This window comes from Camelus ferus, chromosome 13 (assembly GCF_009834535.1).
Source record: "Camelus ferus isolate YT-003-E chromosome 13, BCGSAC_Cfer_1.0, whole genome shotgun sequence".
Taxonomy (NCBI): domain Eukaryota; kingdom Metazoa; phylum Chordata; class Mammalia; order Artiodactyla; family Camelidae; genus Camelus; species Camelus ferus.
This window is the reverse complement of record NC_045708.1, coordinates 23029284-23046212: the sequence shown is the minus strand read 5'-3', so window position 1 is coordinate 23046212 and position 16929 is coordinate 23029284. Positions and strand designations below refer to the sequence as shown.

Here is a 16929-nt window from a genome sequence, read left to right as displayed (position 1 = left end):
CTCTTTTCCCATGGCCATTTGCCAAGGGGGAAAAGACCCTACCATGACTACCAGGTATTTCAGGATGTGCATCTTCACCCATTCCTATTCCCCAGTGCCACCTCCATCCCCCTTGGAGTACTGCACCAGACCAAACAGGCTGCTTTTCACTGCACTGTCTGCTGAAACCACCTCTTGGGCTGGCAGTACCTGCTCTTATTCCTCAGACCCTCAATGGTTGCCTGCAGGAACTGCCCTCCTTGAAGCCAAAATGAGAGGAGTGAGAGGTCCGTGTGCTTCTGGGCAGGGGCACCAGGGAGGTGCTGGAGTGGGCTGTGTCTGGTGAGAATTTGTTGGCTCATCCTTTGAAAACCTTTGAAAATTGCCCCAAAGGAATGAGAGCAGTACCTCCCCCTTGTGGTTGGCAGGATTAAACAAGTTCATGGATATCAAGGGCTTTAGAACAGTGACAGCCTCTGGTGCTCAGTGTGTTCCCGAGCTGGCAGCTCCAGCTCAGCAATTCCGCTTTGTTAAATATCCTAAGGAAATGACTAAGAATGTGCAGCATTTGTATAACAGAGTGAGTTGGAAAAAACCTAAGTTTCCAGCTATGGGGGAGGTAGACAGTGATTCATTCATGGAATGAAATGGTATGTGATCATGAAAATAAGTCATTACAAGACAGAAGAATTTCATGATAAACTACTGAGTGAATAAACGAAAGTTCTTAAACAACAGAGAATGGGTCCATTTTTTAAAGTAAACGTTTTATTTTGGAATAACTTTTAAGTTTACAGAAGAGTTCCAAAGATAGTACAGAGTTTCTGCATACACTTCAGCTAGCTTCCCCTAATGTTAACATCTTACATAACGCTGGTACATTTGTCAAAGCTAAGAGATTAACACTAGAACATTATTAGACTTCAACTATTTAGTTTTCACCAGTTCTTTCACTAATGTCTTTTTTTTTTCTCTTCCAGGATTCAACCCAATACACCACATTGCATTTAGGGGTTTTTTTGTTTGTTTGTTTTTTTAAGTTTATACACATAGGAAAGCTACTGGAAGGTTACAGATGAAAATATTTTTAACTGTGATCATAGCCGAGTGTTGGCACTAAGGGTTTAAAGTTTTTCTTGGGTCTTCTAATTTTTGTTTAATGTATCACATAATTAACAAAAACAAAAAACTAATGCCTTCGGGCTGAGCTGGTGCCCTCTCAGATTACTCCTAGTATGGCTATGCTGTGTTGTGATTATTTATTCATTTGTCCTTCTCTTTAGACTGCCCTCAAAAGGAGGGGTCATGTCTGTTTTATCCCCCCTCTCCTCGTCTCACAGCCCAGGTGGAGCACTGATATCTGTTCGAACTAATGGGTGAAGCCAGAGAAGTTTACTGCTGCCAACTCTCACAACTAGTCTTAGCACTCTCTCAACCCAAGGAAATCCCAGGCTTACATTTCTCCAGTTTAGTGACCCCTGGCAGAAGTACTGGACCAGTGTTTAAAGTCTGCAGTCCCAGAGCTGACTCTGATGCCCATCACTGAATTAGTCGCTGTGGCCAGGGGCATGGAATATGCCAGTCAGCCAGGCCTAGCTCAGTTGGTCAGCCCTTTATACAGTGTCCAAAGAAAAGTCAGAATTCTGCTGTCCAAAGGAGGGGGATGGATGCTGAGCAGGTTAAATACAACATCAGAATCAGCTTCCAAAGCAATCATTTTAATTCCTGATTCTTTCCACCAGACTATAAACTTGAGGATAGGTCCACATCAATATTGTTCATTATTAAATCCCTAACACCTACTATAGCATGTAGTAGGGGCCTAATCAAGGTGTAAGTGAATAAATACATCTTGTGGTAAACAAAATAATTGAACTAGATGGTGTTTGAATGATTTTCATTGCAAATAACAGAAAACTGGCTTAAAGGAAATATGTTGGCTCATGCAATTGAAAAGTCTAGTGGAGCCTGACAGGGATGATTTGATCAGGACTCAATTTCTCTGCTAGTCCCTAGCTCTGTACTCTATTATCTCCTCAGGCTGGCTTCTCTCATGGCAGCAAAATGGCTGCAGCAGTTCCAGACCTCACATCTGCACTCTATACCATCTGGAGCCAAAGAGAAAATGGTGAGAATCTGTATTCCAGAATTCCCAGCAAGATTCACTGTGGGACTGATTAAGGTCATCTGGCCACCTGTTAATTGGCCATCAGGGGCAGGGGTTATTTACTGGCTTAGCTTAAATCTTGTGTCTTACCCTTAGAATGGGGGCAGGAGGGAATAGAATCAGCTTCCCTGAAAACATGTGAATTCCCAATGGAATTGAGACCTTGGAGAAGGGGGAAGCAGTCTAGATCCTGGGGAGGTAATGAATTTTGTGGCATAGACAAGGGCTGTAGGAGTTAAGAGAAGGCAGTGAGTGTTGCAGCAGCCAGAGAAGGGAGGCTTCCCAGAGAAGAGACTGAACTAAACCCTGAGGAGATGAAAGATTTAGGCAAGGGGACTAGTAGGGTGGGTGAAGAAGAGGGAAGGACCTCCTGCAAAGATGTTTTCAGCATGTCCATGTGTCACAGTTCATGCTACACCCTCTGTATGCAACATCTCAATTAATCCTCACAGCAACCTGTTAGTACCTTCATCATCTCCATTTTACAGATGAGAAACTGAAACCCAGGGGACACACAGTAAGTGCTGAAGCTGGGACTTCAACTCAGCTTGTCTGGCTCTGAGCCATGATGCTAATGAGTGAAGAGGGCCCAGGTCACCTGGGAAGTGTGCTCTAGTGGAGTGGCCTGATCTCAAAGGTCATCATAGAGGTAATGAAAAGTGTGAAGCTCGGTTCCAGATTCTCAACTCCCAGCCTGTGTTCCTGCTGTCCCCTCTACCTGGAATTTGGAATTCTTTCTCCACCTACTTGTCTAAATCCTACCTCTTCATGACCCAGTTCAAGGCCGGAGCCCCATAATACATTAAATACTTGGCAGTACTGAACTACTTGAGTGTCTTCCCACTAGACTTCTGTGAGCACCTCACAGAACTGCACTTCATCTTTGTGTTTGAAGGGCTTGACACAGTGACCTTCCCTTTACAGTTGCCGTGGTGACCTCCTCGAGGGCCGCAGGACCATCATAGACACACAATGTAAGAGCCCTCAGATTTACCTTATCTAATCCTCTCACCTTATAGGAAGAAAATCAGGTCCAGCGAGGTTGGGACTTGGCCAAGGAAGCAGTTGACCTAGAACCCAGGAGTCTGGGCTCCCAAATGATGTGAGAAGGACATTGTTAGCTCTGGAGCCAGACTGAGCTCAAATCCCAGCTTCTCCGTGCCCAGGCTGTGTGACCTGAACAAGTCACTGAACTTCCCTGAGGTTCATGTTCCTCAGCTGTGTAGTGGGGTTGTAATGGAGTGAGGCTACCTCCCAGGGCTGCTGTGAGAAAGAAATTAGTCCTAATAGAGCTTCCAGCACAGAACCTGGCACATGGTGGGGTCGAGGGTTTTTGTTATCAGAGTTACCACCTGTGAGACGTGACGCCAGCCCCACCCAGCAGGGCCTTTGGAGTCCTCTCCTCTTCCACATCCCAGGCCACATGCCTTCCCTTCAGAGCAGCAGAGATAAAAAGGAAACCGCTGTGGCTTTGGGGTGGGGTGTGTCAGTCCCCTCCCTTGGGGTGCTGGCTCTGGCTAATATGACTCCCTTGTAGGTTAGAGTTCTCCTCCTGACCCCCGCCCCACCAACACATCCTTGCTGTTCCACTGGCCTGAGGCCACCAAGGCCAGGCACTGAGCCTCCCCTGCTTCGGCCTCAGGCTGGCACAGGTGGGGGGAAGTGGCAGACCTGCACAGGCTTGGGCTGGAGCCTGGGCCAGAATCGCAGCCCTGCAGCAGCAGCAGTGCTGTCCCTCACATGCTCATCACCAGACCAGGAGAGCAGCAAGAAAGACAGACAGCAGTGGGCAGACACCCAGAAGGCAACGTCCTTTGTCTCTGGGGTGGAGGTGCTCCCAGGGCCAGAGGGCACAATCCTGGAACTGGTCCCCCCACTCCAATCCAAAAGACATATCAGGTCATCCCCTTTTGAGATTCCCCACCCAGCCCCTGCTCCTGCTCATATGAGCCCCTGACCCGCCAGGTTCTGCTTCTCCTTGTCTGGGGGATAGTAGACAAGTCACTTCACTCCTGTGAACTTCAGCTTCCTCCCCTGTGCTGTGGCCATAATGACACCTTCTTTCAAATTAAATAGAATCCTATATGTAAGAGTGCCCCATGCTAGGTCTTCATACAGCAGGTGCTCAATATGTTTCCTCCCTCCTCTCTCAGCTGTGCTATTGCCAGGGCAGCAGTGATCAGAATTGAGACATGATTCCTTTGAAAGTTGGCAAGCTCTGACCATAGCCATTTGAAGTCATGCCTTCCATCCCTACCAGATGGACTCCCCAAACCTGAGCTTGGTCCTGGTTCTGCCCCTTACTAGGCGGCCTTCTGCAATCACTCACATTCTATGAGCCTCAGTTTCCTCATCTGCAAAATAGACACATTTATTGATTCAGCAAATTTATTCTTATCTATACTGGTCCCTCGGGACCAAGAAATAAAGATGAAGGAGACTGCCTGCCCTCAAGGACCTCTCAGTCTAGTAGGGGAGAAAGATGCAAAAATCAGAGACACGTGGGGAGAGCAGTAAGAACACAGTGGGACATGACCAGCTTAGCTCAGGTAGGTTGAAGGCTTTAGAGGGGACATCAGAGCCACACCTTGAAAGACAAGCAGAAATTTGCCAGGCAGCCATCAGGGGCAGAGTTTTTGTATCAAATAAATGTGTTTTATAAGTTGGGCTGCCTTTCCCTGTTAGCTCCAACCTGAACCTACTTTGCTCCCAAGAAAAAGAAAGAAATGCCCTAGGAACTCATCCCCAGGCCAAGAGTTCCTAGAACAAGGCGCAGGGGAGGGACATCACCTGCAGGGTGAAGTCTAGACTCACCAGCCTGCCACACAGAGACCCATCCAGCTTCATCTCCCACTTGTATTTTACACTCTGACCTAACAGAACCACTTGGAGGTCCCTGAAGTCAGTACCTCCCTGAGTCTCCTCCCTGTCCAAACCCTACCTGACAGCTTCCAGTTCATCTCCTGGAAACGTGACTGGGTGCCTTTTTATTTGTAAATACGTGGACTTATCCTAACTTCCCAAATGACTGGGGTTCCTTCAAGGACAAAGTGTAGGTCTCAGTCTCTTCTGAGTGCCCAGGGTCCCCCAGTACCTAGCATGAGTACTGACCCAGAGCTGCATTTCTGGAAGGAGGGTTCAAAGTCCTTCACTTCTTCAGCAAACGTCAGACTTCTGACTCTGGCCTGCAAGAAGCACAGGTTACAGTCCAGGAAGAAACACATGTTAACAGGTAATTGCAGTGTTGGGTGAGATGGTGGAAACACACGAGAGAGCAACTACAGGTTTCTCCTGCTATCTGAAAGCAAAGCATTCCATTGAAACCTCTCATAAGCCAAAATGATGTAAGGTGAAGAAGCAATTACCTTAGGACACACAGATGCACAAAGTAAACCAAGGTAAAGCAGAGATGCTCACAGACACAGTTCAAAACTATGGCAGCTCGATGCTGAGATGCTAAGTGTAGTTCCCAGAGAAGGAGCGTGGCCATGCCACTCTCACTGCTCCAGTCCAGGTGTGCGCTGCCTCTATATAACACTGGCTGCGTAACAAATGCTGAACACTATTTTCACATTTTGCCTTGTTTTATGTAAAAGTGAAAATCCCCTTCGGATTTCTCTCGGTTAGCAAAAGCAGATACTAATATGTAGGTCTTTTGTAAAAGCAAAGTGGTGTAAAGCAAACTTTTGAAAAGCAGGGGATACCTGTAACTATGGGTGCACTGGGGAAGACTTGCAGGAGCCAACATCGAACTGGGCCTTGAAAGTGGAGCAGGAACTTACTGGGTGGTGAAAGAAGAAAAACGTATACAAGGCAAGGAGGCATGAAAAAGCACAGCACACTCCAGGGACAGCAAGGATTTGTTACGGCTGGAGCATGGGAGGAATGGCAGGGAGCTGGAAGATGAACCTAGGAAACCAGGCAGGGGCCGAAGAGGAGCAGAACTTACCCTCAGGCCAAGGGGTTTGGACACAAACCTGTCCTAGAGCCAGTTATTGAAGACTTTCAAACAGAGAAGGAATGATGGGGTCAGTTTGAGTTTTAATGTAGAGGAAATGGGATGGAGAGGCCAGGGAGGAGGCTGCTCTGTTAGTCCAGGGATTTGGGCCACTTAATAACAAGTTAACACTAGGGATCATTTTATATGGGCTCCATTCTAATTACCTTGTACATATCAACTGACTTAATTCTTCCACGACCCTGTTTTAAAGATTGAAAAACTGAGGCACAAAGAAGTTACGTGGGTGGGGAGGGTATACTTCAGTGATAGAGTGAATGCCTAGCATGCAGAAGGTCCTGGGTTTGATCCCCAGTACCGCCATTAAAAAATAAGTAAATAAACCAAATTACCTCCCCACCAACAAAAATAAATAAGTAAAAAGATAAAACTAAAAAACAAAAGTTACGTACTTTGCTTTACCGGTAAGTGGTGGAGCCTGGATTAGCACCTCGGCTGGCATACTTCAGGGCCTGTGCTTTTAGTTTGTGTGCTCTATGGGTTCTCAGCCATCATCATAGTGATAATAAGGATGCTATACGAGTGTTTGTTGAGTGCATATTCAATGCCGGGTTCTGCTCTGTATACTTTGGACTGTTACCTCAGGCTTAATCAAGTTCTAATCAGGTTGGCAAGGAGGACACTGTCCAGCTGGAAAGCCGTACCCAGAGCCCATAGTCCAATAGAGACACTGTTCTAGGCCTTGCTGTTTTTGAGCCACCCAGAGGGAAGTGGCCTGGCCACCTCCCCAAATTGCTGACAGCGACCTTTGACAGGGCCATCCAGAGCCGTGTGCTGCAGTTGGCTGAGAGCCCAGACAGAAGGGCTGAGACAGTGGGCTGCTGGGCCCCAGGGGCCTCCAGCCACCCCGGCTCAGTGCCAGACACTATGCAAGGCTGCTACAGCCCAGAGCTGAGTGGGGACCAAGTACCAGGACCCCTGGGTTTGGGCCCAGCTTGGTCACTAATGTGCTGTGGGATTTGGGGCACATCCCTACCCCTCCATGGGCCTCAGTTTCCTGGACGGTGAACGAATAAGATGGCTCCTGTCCTTGACCTTCCTTCCTCATATGGCCTAAGGAGGGCAGGGCACCAAAAAAAAAAGAGACTACCAAAAAGTAGTCTCTTCTGCCAGGAAACCCAGGCCCCAGGTTATTTAGGATCTCTCCTTGGCACTAGGCCCTGGGCTGTGTACTGGGACCACAGAGCAGGGCTGAGCTGACCCCTGCCTCCAGGTTGTTCCCAGTCAGGTGTAGGGCTGGTAAACAGACAGGGAAACCAATCACAGCCCAGTGTGGTAGGTACTGTACTGCCTAGAGAGCAGGACACCCAAGGACGGGGTCTGTGGGCTCCCAGGAGGGAGCCCCTGACTCTGCCAGCAGTGGCCTGGAAGGTGTCTGAACAGGAAAAACACGGAGCTGGATCGTGTCTTGCATCTTCCAGGTAGAGGAGGAAGGTGTGTGTTCCTGTTGAGGGAACAACCTGTGCCAAGGCCTGGAGGCAGAAAATACTGGATCTGTGGAGGAAAAGGTGAGCACCATGTGGCAGATAGTGGGGAGGGGAGTGTATAAGTGTTGGAGGCAATGGGGCTGAACGGGCAGGTGGGAGGCGGCAAGGAGCTGAACTGAGCACCAAATAGCGGAGGCACAGCTGAAGGCTCCTCAGGCAGAAAGAGCAGGGCCCACACACGGGCCTCACGGGCAGCTGGGAGGGATGGAGCCCCTGGGGTCCCAGGTGGCCCACACCACCTCCTCCCTTCCTGAGGCCAAAGGTCATCCTGCCTTCCTGTTCACGGCGCTACATCCCCTCCAATCTCAGACAAAGCCTCACACAGAGCACACCTCACCCTTGTGGGCCTCATCCTCTATCTTCTGGGTTTCTCCAGCGAGCCAGTGAGGCGGCTGAGACGCAAAGAACCCACCAGGTGATGCAGAAACAGTTCTTGAGCTCCCGTGAGTCAGTCCCCATGATGACCTCTGGAGAACAGGCCAGAGAGAATTCCTGCAAGGAGCCCAGATTCTAGCTGGGAGGACAAATGCTAAACAGGGAGCACGCTGAGAATGACTTACTATCATTTTGGTTGTTTAGAAAAATACATGTAGCTAGAGAACTTTCTAACAGGGAGCTGAGCTCTCTGGGCTGACAGAGGAGGTATTCCTAAGGAAGCAATGTTGCAGTTCAAACCTGAGGATGCAGAGTTACTCAACGAAGCAGCAGTGGGAAGAGTGTTACCAAGTCCAAGGTGGTTTGTCCAAGGGTCATCTGGCCATAAAGGGGAACTGACTCAGGCCCACTGCCTCACAGGCCCCTCCCATCAGTATTTTTCTCCCATTATTCAAATGTCAACAGCAGAGACTTTCCAGACCTTTGATATTGCCAGATCCTCCCTGAGGTAGAGCTCACCTGCCCATCCAGAGGCAAACTGAAACCTAGGAAGTCCAAATGACTCACTCACGTCCGCACAGCGAGTCAGAACTCAGGACAAGAACCCACATGTCTGGGCTCTGAGATACCCATGAGATCATGGAGGAAAATCGCTGCTGTCTTTCCCAGCTTTGGTTGGGCCAGACCATCTCTGGGATGACAGACACCCAAGGGACTTCTCTGGGAAACAACTTCCTTGAGGGACATGAGAGCTACTCAAGAGATCTTTTCGACTTGGGGACAGCCCCGTGATGAGCTGGAGGGTGCCCAGGAACCCCTTACTGGTAGCCCAGAGCTCAGAGCAGACTGATTCTTTCTGCCCTTCATGTTGCAAACAGAACAGCTTTTGAATGAATGGAGCATAATAAGCCTTACGCAAGGGCTGGACAGGCCTCTCGGGGATGTGGGCACCACCATCAGAAAGACCTGGGAACTGCAAGCCCTTGAGCATTGGGCCTTCAAGCCCTGAAGTGGGATAGGTATCTCTGGACTCTAAGGGGGTCTCAACTCCATTCAGGGGCCTCTGGGTCCTAAAGGAAAGGTCTCTAGGGCCCTATGAAGAGGATCTTTTAGGGGTTCTAAGGACGGGGTCTTTGGATACTGTGGACCTTGGGGAGGGGATTCTAACAATAACAGATCACGTGTAAGAAAGATGGGAACAGTTGAAGGGTTCAAATATATTTCCGTGCATACATTTGTTGTATGTATGGAGTTTCTTCAGTCCCTTTCATTCCCAGAGCACTCACTCCTCGATTATCTTACGTGTTCCACATTGGCCCTCAGAGCTACATTTCCTGGAGCTGAAGAGATTGAAGATGGAGAAATGATGACAATTCTCCACGGAGAGGGGCACATCTAGAACCAGCCCCGACCCTCTCCTGTGGCCTCCATCTGCCCTTGCACCTTCTGCCAGCCTGGGACCCACCCTCCCCCAACCCAGCGGGCCTTGCCCTTCAAGACCCTGCTGAGCTGCAGGCCTTAGAAGCCAAAGAACCAATTCCCTCTCCCCACCTGAGTTCTCCTTTCTGAAAAAGCCCTGTCCGGGGAGGTAGGATGAACTGGGGACCTTAATCCTGACTCTGCATCCTTCCCTGGGTTGCTGTGAGTTTAAATGAACTCCTAGATCTGGAAGTGCTTCATAAACTGAAAAACATTGATCCAACACAAAGGGGAAACCATCACTCTGTTCCGCACAGAGATGAGTGGTTTGGAGTCACGCCTTTGAGGGGCTCACAGTCTGGGCAGACAGACACATAGACCCCCAACCCCAACATGGCATGATTAATGTGACAGACAAGGGGTGTGCCCAGCACTGTGAGGACATGGGCAACTCCTCAGGGAAAAAGAGAAGGTCCGAGATGGGGCACCTTGGAGATGGGCCCTGAGGGATGTGTGAGAGTTTACCAGGTAGACAAAAGAGAAGACGTGCATTTCAAAGGAGGGAACAGCTGGTGCAAGGCATAGGGGCTGGAAAGGGAACGGTGTCCAGCTAGAGCTGGAGCATCCAGTTAGGGATGGGGTCAAATGAGTTTCAGAAAAGCAGTCCAGGGCAGGCAGAGAAAAGCACTGAAATGCTTGCAAAGACAATTTGGAGTTCTTTTCAGTAAATAATGGGAATTCTAAAGCAGGGAAGTATAAGAAATTATTATTTCCATTTTTTACAAATTTCAAAATAAGAGCTCAGAGTAAGCAAGCAAATTGCCCAGAGCATTCATATCAGAGAAACAGAACCAATAGGATATATGTATATATATTCACACATATCATATCTATCCATATCTATTCATATATATCCATGCTTATATTTATATATGCACTTATGTTTATATTTCTACTTTATCTATAAGAGAATATATATATAAAAATTTTTTAAAAAAGAATTGGCCTCTGTGATTATGAAAGCCAGCAAGTCCCAAGACCTGCACGGTGACTTAGCAAGATGGAGACCCAGGAAAACTGGTGGTTCAGTTCCAGTCCAAGTCTGAAGCTATCTGGGCACCCTGTGAGCCAGTCAAGTTGACACATAAAATTATCACAGCCTCACAGCTAAGAAGTGGCAGAGCTGGGGTTTGATCCCAGGACTATCTGACTCGAAAACCCATTGCTGCAGCAGCCTCTGGGCAGAGATCCCAGGACTCTCTTTTCCTAGCCTGGACTCCAGCTCCATGCCAGCTGGAAAGAAGCAGCCAGTCACCAGCCAGGTTAGGCCCTGGGCCAGTCAGATAACCCAGTAGGGCTTGGGGAAGGACTAAACAACAGCCTCTCTGTTTCAGGCAAGGCTTTACAAAGGGTTTTACATCCTCTTGGGAGAAGAGGTGAGGGCAAGAGGGTTGGGAATTCAAAGGAACTCTCAGCAGGAGCAGGAGCGCCTCCTCCCTAGCCAGGTATCTGAACAGCTATGCCTCTGTCTCCGTTCTTCCCCTGCTCCCTGGCCTGGAGAGTCATTGCTTTCAAGATTGTTGGAACTGAAAAAGCCCCCAACTTCTTCAAGTCAATTCCACACCACTATGCAGGTGGTAAAACGGAGGTCCAGAGAGGGAAAGGGCTTTCCCACTCAGCCAGTCCAGTTCTTGTCAACCCCTGTTTATAGGTCTTACTGTGTTCTACTGTGTAGGGGCTTAAACTGTAAAAGGATTGAATAGGCAAGTTCAGGAGTGTGGTGACGGGACCCTCTGCCCACCAGCCTGAGGCCTCTAAGGAATAAAGATGGACCCACCTCTGTGCCTCCACTATCAGCACAGGGCCTAGCATGGAGAAGGTGTGTGGCTATTCAACAATGTCCCCACATGTTCCACAAGGTCCTGGAGTACCTATGAGAGATACAGAGGATGAATTTTCAGAGAATAGAATTTTCATGACCTGGGGCTAGTTAAACATGGAGGGTGAGAGAAAAAGAGTTGAGAATAATACATCCCAGTTTCCAGGCTTCAGCTCCTGGGTACATGGGGATAGCCCTCTCTGATTTTGAGAACAGTTGGAGGAAGAGCAGATCTAGAAGGAAGATGACAAGGGCAGCTGGGACTTTGAAATCAAAAGTAAAGGTCTGGGGGAGAGGGTATAGCTTAGTGGTAGAGTGCATGCCTACCATGCACGAGGTTCTGGGTTCAATCCCCAGTACCTCCCCCAAAAAATATATATGTAAGTAAACCTAATTACCACCTTTTCCCTTCCACCCCCCCCCCCAAAAAAGAGTAAAGATCTGGAGGAGGAAAAGTAAAAGGCTTGTTTGAAGAAGGCTGTTGGTGTGTCTTGGAGAGTGGTAAGAATTAGGTGTGAGTGGTAGAGGGTTTTGAAAGGAGGCTGAGCTTGGTCCTTGATCCCTTTTGGGCATTGGAGAGCCACTGAAGGTCTGGAAGCAGATCCTCAGAGAGATGACTCTAAAGGTCACTTCCAGCACCATGGAAATAGCATCTCCAGATTCCTCAGGGAGTAGGGGGAGGTGAAGCCGGGCTGTGCCTGCAGCAATGTCCACTTTCTTCCCTGTTCACCTTATTTGAGCTCAGCAACACTGAGAGTGGGGAGGGGTAAATGGCCATTGGGCAGATGGAGGAACTCAGATGTAGAGAGGTGAAGCGTGTGCCTGGGGTCACAGCCAGAAGGAGAATCACTTGGAGCCCTTCCCCCTTCTATTTTACAGAGATGCAATGAGAGGCCCAGAGAGGAATGTCCCCATTTTGCCCATGAGGAAGTAGAAACACAGGAAGGCTGGGTCCTCTCCAGGCTATTCAGTGAACAGTGATCAAGCCCTCCAACTGTCCTGGTGTTTTTCATCTCTCCACAGGTCTGGGCCTTTCTACTGTCCCCAAGCCCAGAGTTTACAAAATACTTGTCTTGGCCACTGTCCAAGATAATGCCATTGCCGAACCAAATGTAAGTTGACTCTCAGTAGTGAGATCCGGGGAGGGGAAACAACCTCCCACGTCTTCCAGAAAATCAGGATCTAATTCCTATCTCCCTGGGCTGTCACTGGGAGTGGCAGAATAGGGGCTGGACTGGTGGGACCAGCCTCTGGGTGACCGTGGGAAACTTCTCTGGGAAGAGGGAGGTTCTGAGGTCCAGAGATGACAAGGGGCTGGCCTGAGGCTCCATGAGCTGACACCTGTTGCTGCCTTTATCACAGCACTTGGTGAACACCAGGTACTTTCTGACAGTGATGGAGGATGGGCCCCGCCCCAGTGCCTGCCCCACAACCCACCCTGAGAACACACCAGGAGTGAGGGGCTTTCCACCCAGATCCCCAAGAGAAGTTGCTCCATCATTCTGTCTCACCACAACCATTTCCTTCTCTAAAAACTCCGTTCCCCACAGGCCCTGAGACCAGCCAGGCTCCCAGCACAGAGGACCCAAACTAGCTTATCTAGCTGTAGCCACACCAGGCTCAGGAATGTCCCAGGAGGCTCTCTTCCCTCCTCCGCTGCCACAACTGAGGGGTGGGGGGGTGGCCTCAGGCTGGGCCAGGCCTGAAACCAGCAGCCCTGAGAGCAGGAGTAATATGCTCCCACTGCCTGTAAGCATCTCACATACACCCGCTCACTTAACCCTCACAGCCGTCCCGTGGGGTGGCAGCAGTTATTATCAATGGCCCTTTTACAGGTAAGGAAACTGAAAGCAGGAAAGGCTCCCAGAGTAATGACTTTACTGTCTGACTGAGCAATCTGTTCCTTCCGAGGGTCTGCTCAGTAGTGGCGAATATCAGGTTTGAGTTTCTGTTTCGCTTTTGGAGATTTTTTGGAGATTGTCTGGGAAAGAGTTAAGATATGCAATCATACCAAAGTGGAGAGGGGCCCCCAGGATGGGGAATCTGGAACAGGAAAGGAGACCTGTCTTGGCGAAGGTCACGCAGGAGGTCACTAACTGGCTGGGGTCAGACCTGGTGGCAGGAAGCACCACCAGGCTTGGACCTTGACACCTGGGCTGCCACCTCCTGTCCCTAAGGCCTCGGTTTCTCAGCTCTCTAGGACAGCCAGGGACCTTTCCAGAGCTCACATCTGGGCTGGGACCACAGATACTGGGGGCCACCTTTGCAGAAACCGGTTCGGCTGTGTGGGTGCCTAGATTCCGGCACCTTCTCCTTTGGCAGAGGCCGCTCCTCCAGCCTGGGCTGGCCTCCCTGACCCTCCATCCCCGCCTCCACCCTGCCCTACCCACTACACACCCAGCACACGGAGGACTTGAAAGGCTCTTCCACCTGTGATGCCAGGTGTGAGAGACGGGGCCTCTATCCCAGGTTGGGCCAGGCAGGAGCCTCGCCCCCCTCCCTGACCAGGCCCACCAAGGGAAGTAGAAGGTTCACTCACCTTAGGAGAAGGAGGGTCCGGCAGGTGGGCGACACCTGCTGCTGCTGACTTCGTTCATACTCTCATCTATTCATGCATTCAACGTCTCTGAAGTTTATTCATGCACTCCCTCAACAAATTCTGATCCCAGAACCTTCTAATCTTCTAATCTTCTAACCTTCTAACCTGCTCTCACTAGACACTTCCTGACAGCCACACTGGGTCACACCTTCTGCTGGACCCTGGAGACACAGAAATGAACAAGGTGGACATGGTCTCTGCTCTGGAGGAGTTTAAGAGTGTAGGAGGCAGCAGCCTGTGTCCAATGCTATCACAGAAGGAAGGGCGCTGGACAGTAACAAGACCAAGAGGGAGGTCAAGTGTTGAGAGCAGCCAGGCAAGGTACAAAGGGGAGTGGCATCTGACCTGGATCAGGAAGGGAGCAACAGTTGGCCAGGTGAAGTTAATAATAGTAACAACCCAAATATAAGCTGTTTGCAGGCTCTCACTGTGTGCTTTATTTCTATTAATTTTCATCTTTACTTCAATCTCGGGAAGTAGTTATTATAATTCTCATTCTACAGATGAGGAAACTGAGGCTGAAGCCTCCTGAAAGAGTTTAAATAAATTGTCCAAGGTGATGCAACCAATAAATACAAAAGCCAGGATTTCAGCCAGGTCTACCTCCAAGTTTAGACCTAGATTTAAGTTTAAAAATGTTAAAATGTTAACTGTAAAGGCCTGGGGGCTATACCCAAAATATTAGCAATGATAGTCTCCGAGAAGTGAGTTTATATTGTTATAAATTGACATATACTGACTTATGTATGACACAAGATAGCTATACATGTTAGAATTCACAGTTTCCCTATGGTAGATTAGTTATGTTTTCTCCAATTCTCTTTCTTCTCCCAGAAACGGAAGTTGCTTGACTGTGGGGTGGTTTTTTTTTTTTCTCTTGATTACAAAAATATAGGCTCATCTTTTGAAATCAGTCCATTTAAAAATAACCACTTCCAGTGATTATTTTCCCCGTTTTTTCCTAACTTATTGCATCAAGCCTATATTATTTTTGTAATCCGAAAGTAAATGCTATTTTTAAAAAATGAATTGCACACATCAAGGACTGAGTGACCCAAACAACAGAGCTCAGGCAGTTCCTGAGAAGAAGGCTTGGGGGTTTTGGTTGACCTCAGACCATAGTGAGTCATCTGGGTGAAGTAGCTGCCAAACGCTAGGCAGACAAGTAGAAACGCAGGTCCCGGATTAGAGAAGGAAACTTCCCTGCACCACAGGGCTGATCAGACCTCATCCGAGGCTCAGGCAAATTGGAGAGCTGCCCTGCAGCTGGGGACAGACCTAAGCACGGTTGATGGACCCTGGAGAAGAGGCAACTGGGGAGAGGTTTTCACAATACACACCCAACTGGCATGCAGGTACGGGCAGGGAGACCAGGGGGTTTAAACTGCATGGAGAAATAGTGAGCAAGGAGAGGCTGGAAGACCATCTCATTAAAGGGCAGCTGTGTCAGTGATAGATGGCATTAGGGGACCTCCCTAATATGTACAGTGTTTGTAGGATATGAGGGGGGGAGAGATACATTCCCAACTCAATATCAGACAGAATGTGCTAGAACTATCGATAGTAAACAACAGTGATAACAATAATGAGAATTGTTTGTTGAGTGCTTATTGTGTGCCAAGCTTTTTATGCCTAGCACATTATATGGAATACATACATATTGTAGTACATATATTATATACAATATTAATTATGTTAAGTATATATAATATTTGGTGTGTTATATAATTATATATTAACATTTTATATATATATATAGAGAGAGAGAGAGTTAGTTAGTTAGTTAGTTAGGCATAAAGAGCCCAGTAGTATATATATCAGTGCTTTCAAATTTGAGCTACGCTAGAACCCTCTGGAAGGCTTCTTGTAACAGATTGCTGGACCCCACCCCCAAGAATCTCTGATTCAATATGTCAGGGATGAGGCTAATTCACAGGTGATTAAATGCAGCTGGTCTGGGAACCACACTGAGAACCACAATAGTTTCTGTTATTATCCCCATTTTACAGATCAAAAAACAAACAAAACACCTCATCTGAGGCTCCTCACAGAGGCAAAATTACTGTTTAAAGCTAGTAAGTGTCAGAGCCTAGGTTTGAATCCATCCAGGTGTTTCTGACTCCAAAGTTCATGCTTAACCAAAACAATCAGTTCTTTTTTTCAATTAATTGATAACTAGAAATCAAGATCCTATTGTTTGGTAATAGACTCATGGACATAGAAAACAAACTATGGTTACCAAAGGGGAAAGGGCGGGGGAGGGATAAATCAGGAGTTTGGGGTTAAAGATTCACACTATTATATACAAAATAGATAGACAACAAGGACCTACTGTATAGCACAGGGAACTACATTCAATTTCTTGTGATAACGAATAAAGGAAAAGAATCTAAAAAAAAATATGTATGTGTAAGTATATACTGAATCGCTTTCCTATACAACCGAAACTAACATTGTAAATCAACTACACTTCAATAAAAAACAAAAAACAAAACAAAACCAAAAAAGACTCTATTGTTTGGTAACAAACCTTGATAAATTGTTTCTTCAAATTACAGAAAAATAAAAACTTTGATCCCGGGAAGAGGCTGGGCAGGAGTTACCAGTATTCCAGAGGCAGAGAAATAGCAATGCACTGGGGGAGGAGGGAGTGATGATTCAGCCCCTCCCTCCATGTGGGAGGGGTTTGGGGTTAAATTGCCCAGCTTCAGAATCAGGTTTTGTGGACTCTCTGCCAGGGCAGTGGCTCTTCCCTCTCTTTGACTGCAATTCACCAAACATGTACTGAGCATCTTATTCAACAGAGCAGGGTAGGCTGACTAATGGCCACCCAATGATATCAGGTCCTAATTCCCAGAACCTGTGAATGTTACTGGAGATGGCAAAAGGGATTTTGCTGATGTGATTATATCAAAATCTTAAAATGGGTAGATCATCCTGGATCATCGGTGTGGGCCTGATATAATCATGAATCCTCATAAGAAAGAAGGCAAGCACAAAGAGAGA

At 48.0% G+C, this 16929-nt stretch overlaps 1 long non-coding RNA gene and 1 other non-coding gene across 2 annotated transcripts in view; one reads left to right on the top strand and one right to left on the bottom strand.

Moving 5' to 3' along the window:
• Window positions 1-1009: 1009 nt before the first annotated feature.
• LOC116668335 overlaps window positions 1010-16929 on the bottom strand; it is a 28527-nt gene continuing 12607 nt past the window's right edge. Inside the window, exons 3-4 of the long non-coding RNA XR_004325494.1 lie at window positions 11283-11376; window positions 1010-5331 (exon numbers count right to left, since the gene is read on the bottom strand). This is a non-coding gene — a long non-coding RNA (uncharacterized LOC116668335). The remainder of the gene's footprint in view (window positions 5332-11282; window positions 11377-16929) is intronic.
• TRNAG-ACC lies at window positions 11618-11689 on the top strand. Its single transcript has one exon. It is a non-coding gene; the product is annotated as a tRNA-Gly (tRNA).